The 12,792-nt window shown below is 42.4% G+C and overlaps 1 protein-coding gene across 5 annotated transcripts in view; it reads left to right on the forward strand.

Annotated features, from left to right (window-relative positions):
- The first annotated feature begins 687 nt into the window (after positions 1-687).
- KTN1 (kinectin 1) overlaps positions 688-12,792 on the forward strand; it is a 125,023-nt gene continuing 112,918 nt past the window's right edge. For 4 of the 5 annotated variants that reach the window (XM_080808572.1, XM_080808569.1, XM_080808573.1 and 1 more), the window contains exon 1: positions 9,156-9,756. The gene's annotated coding sequence lies outside the window, so the exon portion shown is untranslated. Of the gene's footprint in view, positions 821-9,155; positions 9,757-12,792 lie in introns of those variants that run through there. The other variant, XM_080808570.1, reaches the window with a different exon arrangement.

Below are 12,792 nucleotides of genomic sequence, written 5' to 3' on the forward strand. Positions count from 1 at the left end.
TAAGGTTCAACTGATGATAGGGCACAAAAGCCCTGGATGGAGTTCTTTCTTGTCCTGGGCCCCACTTGAAGTTAGCAAACTAAATCATTGAGTAAATTAGAGTAGCAGACCCAGATGTGATATCTATTGCTCTCAGAGTCCAAAGTTACAATGGCTATTTTTAGGTATCAACTTGACTAAGCCACAGTATCCAAGTATTTGGTCAAACATTATTCTTGGTGATTCTATGAAAATAGTTTTAGATGGAATTAACATACAAATCAGCAGATTTGGGGTAAAGATGATTGTCCTTCATAACGTGGCTAGCCTCACCTAACCAGCTGAAGGTCTTACTAGAGAAAGCCTGACCTCCCTGGGAGAAAAGGAATTCTGCCAGTAGACTACTTTGGGACTTGAACTGCAACATTGGCTCTTCTCTGAGTCCCCATCCTGCCTGCTCACTCATAATATTTTGGACTTGCCAGTTTCCAGAACTACAGAAGTTAGGGAATCATCAATTCCTGAAATCCCTCTCTCTCTCTTTCTCTTTCTCAATATATATTACAACCTATTAGTTCTATTTCTCTGGAGAATGTGAACTAATACAGTTGCCTTTTCCACAGTAGCAGGGGTTGCAAAAATGTATCAACTTGGCCCTCGCTCGGGAATACAGGTTATAATATAATCCAAGGGAGCACTGCAAAGTGAGAAAACAAAGGGACCAGGCTGGAACCCTGAGGGACAGCAAAATGAAAGTGACAGAGAAGAGAAACTCAAAAGGAGACTGAGAAGGAGCTTCAGGCTACAGAGAAGGAGAAGAAGAGGCAGAAGAGCCATGTTGGTATGGTCCCTGAAGTCAAGGAAAGAGCATTTCCAGAAGTAATCAGTGGTGTTGAGTGACAAAGAGAGGTTAGCAGGGGAGGAATCATTGATGAGAAGTGTTTCAGAAACCAGTTGTGGTCGCAGGTTATTGTAGTATGAGGAGTAAGTGAATGGATAGTGAGAATACAGTCAAGTAAGTTGTCTCTTAACCAAGCAATCAACCAACCAATCAAAAGCCTGGCATTGCAAGAAATGGGGTGGTCTAGAGTTTGAAGGAATACCTCTTCTCCCTCCATTTGAGTGGAGAGAGCCCTGAATGCATGAATGGCTGACAGAGAGGGAAGGAGTGAAGAAACAGACAGAAAGGGTATTGCTGATTAAGTGAGGTCCCTGAGGAGGCCAGGAGGGCTGACATCCAGAGTTCTGTGTATGAGTCAGCATCCAGAGGAATTATTCTATAGCCTTCACAGAAAGATTATTTATAATGGAGTTTACAATCTGTTTACCTTGTCTCATAAGTACAAAGTTTCCCAAACAGGGGCACCTCAATGGCTCAGTTGGTTAAGTGTCTGCCTTTGGCTCAGGCCATGATCCTGGGGTCCTGGGATGGAGTCCTGCATTGGGCTCCCTGTTCAGTGGGGAATCTGCTTCCCCCTCTCTCTCCCTGCCTCTCCTCTCTGAGCACAGGACACTTGGACACTTAAATGACTGTGCCACTCAGGTGCCCCTGGCAACAAAAACTTTTAGATGCACATTTTATATTTAAACACCTAATGTGTTGCTGTACATGTTGCAAATATTGCTTATTTGGTTTGATTTGATCTGCCCTCAACAGGTCACATTCTTAAGAATTATTTGGGTGGAGTGGTGATGGTTTATGCTGAAATATCCATGTTCTCTTGCCTCAGTCTTTAGGCCATGGTTCATCCTTGCAACATGGCTGGTTAGGATGATGCTTATAGACGATAGTGTGAAAGAGAGTTTTGTTTAGTTTTTGTTGTTGTATTTTGTTTTTAATGTGACACTAAGCAGCCTGCGTGTTGACCACATTTTTTCTTTAGGCCTTATTAAATAGCTAATACTAATGAACAGATGAAATCTACCAAACAAGTGATCCTTGCCATGGGAAGACTCAAGAATGAAAAGTTAATCTTCTTTGACCCTGAGCATTATTTAGGTCTCTGATTAGTAAAAGTGTAGCATCGGTTATTAGAGTGCCATGAAAATGTTAAGAGAAGACCCCAAAGATGAGGCGAGAACTAAAAAGTAAGATGGGTAGTAACTGGATTAGAGAAAGGAGAACACTGTGAGGGTAATTTTCCTAAAGTCTTCAAGTACTTACAAAGAAATGTATCAGAAGATACAAGAAAATGTTTAAAACCACACTGACTTTTGTCCTTACATTTTTCTGTTTTCTGCAAATTTTCTATTAACAACCATATGTTTCTTTTGGATTTTTTTTTTCTTCAGTGTTTTATTGTGGAAAAATTTCAAATGTACAGAAAAGTTGAAAAACAGTGTAATGTACACCTGCATGCCTACCTCTTAGACTCAACAGTTGTTGACATTTCCCCATATTTCCTTTATCTATATATAGTTTTGGGGAATCATTTGAAAGTATGTTATAGACATCATGATTTTTCACCTAAATACTTCAACAGGTGTTTCTGAAAAATAAAGAGATCAGACATGTTTATTTACTGCCATCATATATATTGTTACGCACCAGAAAATTAGCAATGGTCCTCTAGTATTATCCAATACTCATTCCATATTCAGATAACCCCAATTTGTACCCCAAATGTCTTTTATAACATTTTTTTGCATGATGATCCAATCAAGGGTAACTTATCACATTTCTTTGTTCTGTCTCTTTAATATGTAGCAGTCCTGCCAGCTTCCCGAGTTAAAGTCAGAAAGAATAGATGATAAAAAACAGGATGTTATCTAAAATGTTTGCATATGTTACTTCATTTGGCATTTATAATCATACTTATGATAAAAATGTGCACAGATTTTTAAAAATGGAAGAATTTTTAAAATGTTACCTCTGGATATAGCTCTATAGGTAATAAACTTATTTACTTATTTTGCTTCTTTCTGTTTATTTATTTTTCTTTGCCAAGTGTATTTTATTTTATTTTTTTTAAAGATTTACTTATTTATTTGACAGATAGAGATCACAAGTAGGCAGAGAGGCAGGCAGAGAGAGAGGAGGAAACAGGCTCCCTGCTGAGCAGAGAGCCAGATGTGGGGCTCGATCCCAGGACCCTGGAATCATGACCCGAGCTGAGGGCAGAGGCTTTAACCCACTGAGCCATCCGGGCACCCCGCCAAGTGTATTTTAACAATGAATGTGTAATTAAAAAGGTGTCCAAGATGGAGGTTAGACTAACAGAAGGATTACATTGCGGGGGACACTAAACATTTTAACTGTGAAGTCGCTGTTTGAGGAAGAATGTTGAATTGTATGTAACTTTTTTTTTTTTTTTTTTTTTTTTTTAGAGAAAAGAACCATTTCTGCCTATTGGGTAGGGGTAGGAGTGTTTTGGCCTGAGGTGAAAGGAGAGATGTCAGCTCTCTCTTTTTTAACACTGTTCAAGCAGTTTATCCACTAGCCTACTGGCATGTCAGGGGTAGAGTGGAAGAAGCTTGGATTTGGGAATTTCAGATTCAGCTCTACCACTAACTAGCCATTTGGCCTAAGCAGGTTACTTGACTTCCGGAGCCTGCTTTCTCAACCGTAAAATGGGCATAATTATGTCTCATTCAACCGTTGTTAGAATTAGCAATTTTTAAGCAGTATATAAAAAGTAACTGATATCAGGGGGCTCCTGGGTGGCTCAGTTGGTTAAGCAACTGCTTTGGGCTCAGGTTGTGATCCTGGAGTCTTGGGATCAAGTCCCTTGTGGGGCTCTCTGCACAGTGAGGAGTCTCCTTCTACCTCTGACCTCTCCTCTGTCATGTTCTCTCTCTCTCTCATTCTCTCTCTCTCTCTCTCTTTCAAATAAGTAAATAAAATCTTAAAAAAATAAAAAAAGAATCACTTGTTTGGGGCACCTAGGTGGCTCAGTGGGTTAAAGCCTCTGCCTTCGGCTTGGGTCATGATCCCGGCGTCCTGGGATCGAGCCCCGCATCGGGCTCTCTTCTCAGCGGGGAGCCTGCTTCCCTTATTCTCTCTCTGCCTGCCTCTCTGCCTACTTGTGATCACTCTCTGTCAAATAAATAAAATCTTTAAAAAAAATGTAACTGATATCATATTTATACTTTAGATATAATTTAGTTTAAACAACACACAATTTAATATTCATACTGAGTAAGAACCTGTCATAAGGTAGTTAGTCTATAATAACATAGTAGTTATATTACCATTTTATTTCAGAATATTGAAAAATACATAATCTCAGGGCACCTGGCTGGCTCAGTTGGTAGAGCATGTGACTCTTGATCTTGGGGATGTGAGTTCAAGCCCCATGTTGGGTGTAGAGATTACTTAAAAAAAACAACACACACACACACACACACACACACACACACATACATACATACATGATCTCATTTAATTCTCACACTAATGCTTAAAGCCAAGTACTCTTATCTGCTGTAATCATGGAGGAAACTAAAACTCTTGAGAAGTAAAGTGACTTGTCCAAAGTCACACAGCTAGGAAGGAGCACAGCTAGGGAGCAAAACCAGGTTCTGTGATTACAAATTTAATTATTTAATAAAAGTCCTTATAAGGAAGTGTATAAAATCATGGAGTCAGGTATCAAAGAGGCTTTAAATTCAAAGGTCGTTTCTTCCAGTTACTACGTATACTTGGACAAAGTGAATGTTTTCAATACTGAATTCATTTTTCTTTCTTTTTTCAAAATTTAAATTCAATTAGTCAACATATAGTACATCACTGGTTTCAGAGGTAGTGTTCAGCAACTGTGTTGCATAGAACACTCAGTGCTCATCATATCATGTGTCCTCCTTAATGCACATCACCCAATTACCCCATTTCCCCACCCAATTCCTCTTTAGCAACCCTCAGTTTGTTTCCCATAGCTAAGAGTCTCTCATAGTTTGTCTCCCTCTCTGATTTCTTCCCATTCAGTTTTCCCTCCTTCTCCTTGTAGTCCTCTGCACTGTTTCTTATATTCTACATGAGTGAAACCATATGATAACTGTCTTTCTCCAATTGACTTATTTCCCTTAGCAAAATACCCTCCAGTTCTATCCATGTGGATGTAAATGTTAAGTATTCATCTTTTCTGATGGTTGAGTAATATTCCATTGTATACATATATACACCACATCTTCTTTATCCATTCATCTGTTGATGGACATCTTGTCTCCTTTCATAGTGTGGCTATTGTGAACATTGCTGCTATGAACATTGGGGTGCAGGTGCCTCTTCGTTTCACTACATCTGTATCTTTGGGGTAAATACCCAGTAGTGCAATTGCTGGATTGTAAGGTAGCTCTATTTTTAACTTCTTGAGGAACCTAAATACTCTTTTCCAGAATGGCTGTACCAGCTTGCATTCCCACCAACAGCGTAAGAGGGTTCCCTTTCTCCACATCCTCACCAACATTTGTTTTCTGTCTTGTTAATTTTAGCCATTCTGACTGGTGTAAGATGGTACTTCATTGTGGTTTTGATTTGTATTTCACAGATGACAAGTGATGTTGAGCATTTTTTCATGTGTCTGTTAACCATTTGTATGTTTTTTTTTTTGGAGAAGTGTCTGTTCATGTCTTCTGCCCATTTCTTGACTGGATTATTTGGTTTTTGGGTGTTGAGTTTGATAAGTGCTTTATAGATCTTGGATACTAGCCCTTTATCTGAGTTGTCATTTGCAAATATCTTCTCCCATTCTGTAGGTTGCCTTTTAGTCTTGTTGATGTTTCCTTTGCTGTGCAGAAGATTTTATCTTGATGAAGTCCCAGCGGTTCATTTTTGCTTTTGTTTCCTTTGCCTTTAGAGACATGTTTAGCAAGAAGTTGCTGTGGCTGAGGTCAAAGAGGTTGCTGCCTTTGTTCTCCTCTAAGATTTTGATGGATTCCTGCCTCACATTTAAGTCTTTGATCCATTTTGAATTTATCTTTGTGTATGGTATAAGAGAATGGTCCAGTTTCATTCTTCTGCAAGTGGCTGGCCAATTTTCCCAGAAGGATTTATTGAAGAGACTGTTCTTTTTCCATTTCAATACAGAATTCTGTTACAGTTTACAGGACGGTGGCTGATAGCCATTTTCAAATCGCTGATTTAGTTGAATGTTATATGTGTGCTCCTTATTTATGCTAATAACAGAAAAGACATCTTGAGTAAGTGAAACCTACATATAAATGAAAACTTAGGTTTTAAATGTTTGTGTACCTAAGGGTTTATACTTTGGAAGTTAATATAGTGCAGTGGCACATGCATGGGAATTGGAGTCTGGATTTAGATGCTGGTTTTTGAGTTCTGTGTCCTTAAGCTAGTTACTCAGTGTAAGCCTAGTACTATAGGGTGGTTTTGGTAATTGTGTGAACTAGTGTACAATAAACATTTGCACTGTGCATAGATACAATCAGTACTGGTTTGTCTTTCCTCATTAAATCTACCAGTTTTCGATCATTGGACAAGCCTTTGAAGATGGGAGACATAAGGTGGTCTCAATAATATTAAATTATGCTATAAAATAGTTTTATATCACTACTTATTCCTGCCCAAGTTTCCCTTGAAGACTTCCCCCAGTGAAGTCTTGGGGTTGTATGGGTAACGTTGGAACTCCCTTCTGCTTATATGAGACTCATATTTCTTGCAGCTATTTAGAAGTGGAAGAAAAATTTTTCTGCTTATCTATTATTGATTAACAAACCACTTAAAATCATAAAAATTATATGGGGGCAGAAGTTCAGTTGGGGCTTGGCTGGGTGGATTCTTCTCCTCCACATGGTATTGAGGGCCCCTTGGTGGTATTTAACTTGTGGCCTGGGTGATCTGGGGTTCTAGAAGGCTTTGTTCATATATCTGGCACAGTGGTAGGTATAGTTAGAAGACTAGGCCCAGGTAGGCCCAGGTGGGTCTCCCCCACCCCCCCGCCCCCCACCGCCTGCCCCCATGTAGTCTCAAGACCTCTCCACATGGTCTCTCCAGCAAGGTAGTTGGACTTCTCCCATAGTAGCTCAGGGTTCTAAGATCAATGGTCCCAAGGGACAGGAAATGGAGCTGCCTGTCTCTTACAGACTGGGCCCAGAACTTGGGATATTTACTTCTAACGGATCCTATTAGTCACAGCAGTCACAGAGCCCTCCCACATTCTAGAGTAGGGGACACAGACCCTACCTCTCCATGCAAAGATTGGTAATAATTTGTCATGAAAGCACTTGAATACCATATGCTTGAAGCAACTACATGTCAAAGGGGGCACAGTTCAGATTCAAATAAGCACAGTTATGTGCCAGATACTTTGTTGGAATAGCTGATTACTTGTAGATCAGCCCCTGCAGATGTTCCCAAGTGCTTCCGCATTCCATTACTTGGGAAGAGAAGAATACCTGGAATCTGCCCTTTACTTTCAGTTCCGTGAATCGCTTCATTATACTTTCACCTCTGACATCCCTGATCTGGTGGAGATGTAATCCTTTACTCACATATTACTCAGATCTCTACATAACTCGCCACTTCTGGGAAATCTTCCCTAGATAAAACAGGAAAGACAGCTTTCTCTCTCTCCACTGGAGAGATGTGTACTGTGTCTTTAAAACTGTTCCAAAATTCAGAACAAAGAGAATTATTATCGGGAGGCACGCTCCAGTAAATTGCACTTTGTTAAATTAAAAAAGAGAGAGAGAGAGAGAGGAGTCCTCTTAGGTAACAGTGTTACACTTCACAATTTTCAATTTAATTTATTTCTTAGTTGTTACAGTTAGAGATCCTCATGCTAATCCTTTTTAGCAGGTTAGTTGCTGTCTCAGTAGCTTCGGAAGGTAGTAAGCAACAACCAAAATTAATTATATTTTAAGTTAATTATATGTGCTAATTATAGTTAATTATACTATATTTCAAAACTTAGAGGATATGTCTTAGTTCTTAATAGGGCTTACCATGCATAACAGTTCTAGTTAGTGTTTTTGTTAAGATGAGAATAAATAGGAAGCTTATAAAAATGAAGCAACTAATCACTTTCCTTTTAAGTCAAAGTTCAATCACCCAGAAAAACCTAAATAGCTGATACATTTATGCTTGTTTCAGACTGCGGAGTACAAAAATAAGTGTACTTTGATTGTAAAACTTAGTGTATTTAGGGTAAACATGTCCCCAAACTCCTCTTATTGTCTTATGTATAAATGTACTTAAATATTACTGTCTCTAAAATGACACTGAGGTTTTACCGAAGTCAGGAAAATTATAGAAATTTTTATTCTAGCCTAAAGCATGTTTTAGTACTAACCCAAGGGAATTAGGTGGCTATTTGTGAGCTAATAAAGAGTCCTTAAACTCCATTATACAAATGATGCACTGCCCCCTTTGTATTGAGTCTAATGGCTTCTCTCTTCAAAAGAGCTGGATCCTTGGGCACACACTCAGGAGACATCCAGTGGTTTAGAGGTAGATTGCTTTGGGGGCATTGGAGCAGCTCAGGGACTGAATTACACTACTGAGAAAGGAAAAAGGAGGACAGTCCTGTAGTTAAAATAAGACAGAATGCATCTTTGGAGGACATAGTGACTGGAGGCTGGCAGAATTCTCAACATCTCAGGCTAACACATACTTTTCAGTTTTTCATCTGTATTTTGGGGGTGCTCTAGAAAGCTTAGACAAAAATAATTGAATTCAAATGTAGAGCACATTTTTAGCCAGCCCATATACAGGAGATTCTCTGTTGGTGTAGGAAGTGTTCTGATGTTCATTCCTTGAAGATTGCTGCTATTCCCTCTAGGTCAGGATGTAGGGGGAGGAGTTAGTGAAGAGTCCCTAATTTTACTTATCTCAGTCCACATCTTCAAATGATTGAAAGCGTTTCAATCATTTTGAGTTTCCATAACGTTTGAGGAGAGCTTGGGGTGTTTGTGTACGTTCTGGGCAGTGCCTGGCATTTTGCAAGAGACTGATGAGCAATCAGTAATGATAATCAGCACATCTCCTTTGCCAGTAGACCAGGAAGATCGCTGCTATCCTCTCAGCAAAGAGCAAACTAATAAGCAGGGATTCGGGCCAACCTCTCCTTTCCGTTGCAGCTTCTTGTTATTTACTCTGGCTTAATGAATGGCCACCAGCTGGCAGACACAACAGCTTCATAATATTTGCATACAATTTGTTTGGGTCGGTTTTTCATTTCTCTCTCCGCTTGAAGCTGGGGTTAGCCGGAGGAGAATTCAGGCAAACTCTGGAGACCGAGGAGAGGAAGATTTCGTTTTCCAGTGATTTCTGGGAGGAAATTCAGGACGGGCAGGGTGAAATCGGGTACCATTTGGTTAAGGTTTAAAAAAAAAAATCATCCAGTGTGGGGGCCAGGTGGTTCTTCAGTGGGAGGGCCACGCAAGACGAAACCAGCTTTGGCGAAAGGGGGGAGAGGGAGAGAGAACGAGAGCAGGGCTAATGAATGAAGGGAATTCCGCTGAGCCTCCAAACCCTGTGCTCCCACCCCCCACCTAGCTGCGGGACGTTGCCTCGAGAGGAAAGCCCCGGAATCCCGAGCCAGCCCCACGCTGGGGCTTACCGGAGCCCGCGGACGCGCGCGCCGAGGTCGAGGCGGCGGGCGCCTGTCCCTTTAAGGGGCCGATCTCCGGGCACCGCCGGCCCAGACGCCGGGACGTGCCGGGGGCCGCCCCGCCCCGAAGCTGCCCGTTTCCTGCCGGGCGGCGCGACCGCACCTGAGCAACTGCGGCGGCGGCGGCGCCTCAGAGCGGGCGGCCCGGGCTGTAGTGCCCGTGCCGCCGCGTCTTCCCGGTCTCCTTTCCCGGCTGCGCAGAGTAAGGGTAAGCAGGCCGCGCCGGGCCTGGCGCCGGTCGCGGGGACCGCGGGGACCGCGGGGGGGAGGGTTGTGCCAGCCGCGGTGTCCCAGGGCGGGCGGGAGGGCTGCGCCGGACGGGGGGCGCGGCCCCGGGGCCCAGACGCCGCCCGCTGCTCGCCCCTGCCCGCCGGGTAGGCCTCGGGCGCCGGGTCGCCGCGGCGGGGCTCCCGCCGGAGCCGGGCCGCCGCGGCGGGCGAGTTCCGAGGGGCCGCTTGGCCTCGCCGGGCCGCTAAGGGCCCGACCCCAGCTCCGCGGCAGCGCTTGCGAGCGCGGAGTCTCCTGGGGACGTCTCCCGGCGAGAGGTTGGCCGGAGAGGGCCCTGGGGTGACCGAGGCGCCTATTTTTAGCTGGGCCTGAGGGCCCCCAGGAGGAAGACGGATTACCGCCTCCTCGGCCGGTGGACAGAGGGAGCCCGTCTCCGGCGGCGTCCCTGGGCCGGAGCTGGGCCATGCTTACGCCATGCTGGAATTTCAGTTCTCGCTGCCCCTCCGGATACTTAGGGAACCGGCGCTGGCCCCCTTCCCAGTGCCCCCTCCCACCGGCCTGTGCGTGTCCCCGGGTCGCGGTGGGGGGCGGTTGGGGCTGGGAAAGCGGCATGAGGGGAGTTTGGAAAAATGTGGACCGCCCTCAAGCCGGGGGAAGTTATCCCTTCCTCTCCCCGAGGGGTGTGTCTTCCTTAGCGATTCCCCCTCCCCCCTTCGGTTTCCAACAATGAGATTTTTGGCGTTGGGGAGCTCCGCCGAAAACCAAACCGGCAGCCTAGAAAAGTCGTTCGGTAATCAGACACCTGGTGTGGGATGTGCAGCCCCGCACGTTTGTCGTGAAGGAGTGTGTGTGCACCAGTGACGGGGAGCTCCCAGCGCGGGGAGCGGCATCCTAACCTCGTCCAGCAGCAGCTTGATTAGGTTCGAGAGCGGGCTGTTTAATTTTAGACATTCCTTCTCCCGGGAGGAAGGAGGAATCGAAATTCGTATTTGGGCCTGTATCAGAGAAGGATTCCATAGCAGACATGTGAATATGCACTGTCTAAAGAGCTAACTGTTTAAAGTTGTGGGGTTTTTTGAGATGCTTTGTGGAAAGTCCTGAAAATTTTAGACACCCGTGCCTTGCTATAGATAAATACCTTGGGGTGTACGAAACACTTTGAATTGAGTAGGACTTGATTTAAAGTTTGAGTTCTTGCTAAATTAGGTTGCACTTGTTCTACCTCACCTAGCTGGCAAATGGCAACACTGTCTCCAGCTTGGCTAAAACGGTTGCTAACAAGACTGGGATGATCTTCCCAAGAATAACACTGAGTACTCTGGTAGACGTGCTTTGCTGTAGACTTTGGTATTTACTATGTTCTCTCATAAACAATCTCCCCCCTTGCCCTTTATCTTAGGATCTAACAAGAAATAGCTGGGCTTATTGGTAGGTTCTAAGAAAAACATTAATTTCCCTCTGTAACATTGAATTAGAAATGAGTTTTCTAATTTTGCAGCATGAGCGGTCATAACAGTATCTGTCAGGTGTGCTTGGAGAATGAGGTGTTCTGTTTACCTTTCTGAGTCTCATACTGAAACCTAAAATATAAGAAAACCTAATGAAAATTTTTCGTAAATGTGTTAAGCACTTTAAAATTATAAAGGATATCAAATATTATTTAACCTTTTCTTGATGACTCAGGGTCAACATTATGGAGAACCATTTATGATTTTGTTCCCAATTTATTTTTTTCTGTATTATTCCTTAACATCAGTGTCTCTTCTGCTTGATGATGTGTTTTCTTGGGTCTCTCACTCCAAGTCTTCTTCCAGTTTGTAGGCCTTAATCTACTTTTTTTTTTTTTTTAAAGATTTTATTTATTTATTTGATAGACGGAGATTACAAGTAGTCAGAGAGGCAGTCAGAGAGAGAGGAGGAAGCAGGTTCCCTGCTGAGCAGAGAGCCTGATGTGGGGCTTGATCCCAGGACCCTGAGACCATGACCTGAGCCCAAGGCAGAGGCTTTAACCCACTGAGCCACCCAGGCGCCCCGGCCTTAATCTACATTGAGTAGGGAAAACATTTCAATAATTAGATGTTAAATAACAGTCAATATGGCTTTTCTAAAGGACCTAATAAGTGAAGCCTTTTTTGAAGAACTGAAGGACTCATGTTAAAATTGTTTCTGTTATTGAAGTAAAAATTGAATTTTACTTGAAAAGATATGAAAAGATGTATTTATAATTGAATGTTTATTATAATTTTTGTATTGCAAAGAAAGTTTTAATCTAAAAGATCTCTAATGTTTCCAGGAAGGTTTTGGGTTTTTTAGGGATCTGATCTCTAATGTGTAATAAAGAAGTGAAGAGAAATCATACTTTGTAGGAACATTAAAATATTTGAAGATGACAGCATCTTATAAGCTGCTTGTTCTTGTACTGTTTATGTTTTTAATTACGTTGAAGGTAAATCCAGAGTATACTTAGAGGTTAGAAGCAAGTAACTGGTTCTTTATAAATGACATTGATTACTCTTATGCATAAATAGAGTTGGGTTTTACTGCTTTCTCTTCCAGTTCTTGTGAACATGACTTTGGATGTTCTGATCTTAAAAACGTAGTTTATGTGCAAATCAAAGGGAAAACATTGGTTTAGGTAAGAGTGTAAGCTACTCTTTCTATAAACAGAATTAAACGGGAAAAACTTAGTACTGTGAATTAAGGAGTTTGATTAACTTAACCTGCTGTAGCTGAGCTCTAGAAAAAGAAATGATAATTTGTAATTGTTTGCATGCCAGGCTGTTCACTTGCTGTTTAAATATTTTTTGGTCTTTGAGAGAGATAGCAGTGCAAACCATTTAGGCTTCCCCCTCACCCCATTGGCTTTAACGTTGGAAGGATAGGCAAAATGTACTTTTAGTACTAAGCCTAGTTTTAGTAGGGACTCTGCTAGGAGATAGAGTATTCCTAGGAATTTTTTAAGAAATGTTCTACTCCTTAAGAAAAAGTTGTAATTTAGTATTTTATGTATCATCTT

This window comes from Martes martes (assembly GCF_963455335.1).
Source record: "Martes martes genome assembly, chromosome: 7".
In the NCBI taxonomy this organism is placed as follows: Eukaryota; Metazoa; Chordata; class Mammalia; order Carnivora; family Mustelidae; genus Martes; species Martes martes.